At 48.6% G+C, this 1,164-nt stretch overlaps 1 protein-coding gene across 1 annotated transcript in view; it reads left to right on the top strand.

Annotated features, from left to right (window-relative positions):
- Nucleotides 1-932, top strand: part of PCYB_062020 (hypothetical protein) — a gene marked incomplete at its 5' end in the record, with an annotated part of 6,532 nt that extends 5,600 nt beyond the window's left edge. The window contains 5 exons of the mRNA XM_004221369.1: nt 64-96; nt 252-323; nt 453-560; nt 707-745; nt 897-932. The remainder of the gene's footprint in view (nt 1-63; nt 97-251; nt 324-452; nt 561-706; nt 746-896) is intronic.
- Nucleotides 933-1,164: the final 232 nt, after the last annotated feature.

Raw genomic sequence — 1,164 nt, 5'->3', positions numbered from 1 at the left:
CTTCCTCAGGTGGAACGCAGCAAGAGCAGGATGATCGAACTGCTAGCAGTAACTGCAAGAAAAATGACATGCCCTTGTGTGGCTCTGCGCAACGCGGTGGTTGCATCGTCGCTGCGTCATTTACTCGCATGGTCATTTACTCGCATGGTCATTTACTCGCATGGTCATTTACTCGCATGGCCACTTCTTCTCATGGTCACTTCTTCTCATGGTCACCATGTTGCCCTTTTTCCCCCGCCCCGCCTGTGCAGCTGCTCAAGGGAAAACACAACGCGGACTTGGTAGAAAACACCAAGAATTACGTCAGCTCCTTCGGGGAATATGTAAGAGGGAGGGCAGCCCGACCAGTGCGACGCCATCAGAGTCGCTCCATTTGATCTGTCCACTGTGTTGTTCCCATCGTGGTGCTCTACAAAAAAATGCCCTGCATGTGCCCCTTCCCTCCTGCGCAGAAACCAAACAACAAGTACAACCTACAGAAAATTTACGACAATTTGAAGGCCATACGGAACACGATAAAGAATACGGAGGATGACACGGAGCGGAACATCCTGGCCCTGGTACGGACGCATCCGCCGTGTCGCCCACATGAGAGTAGCTCACACGAGAGTAGCCCACACGAGAGTAACTCACACGATAGTAGCCCACACGAGAGTAACGCACACATGTGTATGTCCACACCGATGCGCTTCCCCCCTCTTGGCAGATCGAATCCCAGGCGAACGAAATAAAAATATTTGGGAACGTAGGATGAAAAAGGAAAGGAGGCCCAAAGAGGGACACAAAAATACATCCCCAACGTGAAGGGACAATCAAGTGACACACTGCTTAATGCGCAGTTCACCTTATCTGCCCAGCTGTCACATTTTCCTTCTTCCCTCCTTTTTACCTTCCAGTGTGTAGATGATTTGAAGACGACTATGGCATCCTGAGTTGTGCATTTTTTTTTTTTTCGCACAGATTTGTCAATTGCTACGCAGGGAGGATAGGATGCCATTCTTTATTTACACGTCACGTGTGTAGCTAGCTGTATGTTTTTACTTACGGTGACGTAACTGCGACCACGTTTGGCCATTTTACAATTCGATGAGGTCATTTGTTATGTGTGATACACTGGGGTCGAATTGGTTCGGGACACCGAAAGGTGGTTTTCTTTTTTTTTTT

This window comes from Plasmodium cynomolgi, chromosome 6, assembly GCF_000321355.1.
Source record: "Plasmodium cynomolgi strain B DNA, chromosome 6, whole genome shotgun sequence".
NCBI classification, from domain to species: domain Eukaryota; phylum Apicomplexa; class Aconoidasida; order Haemosporida; family Plasmodiidae; genus Plasmodium; species Plasmodium cynomolgi.
The sequence above is the reverse complement of the archived record's forward strand: the minus strand, read 5'-3'. Positions and strand labels throughout refer to the sequence as shown.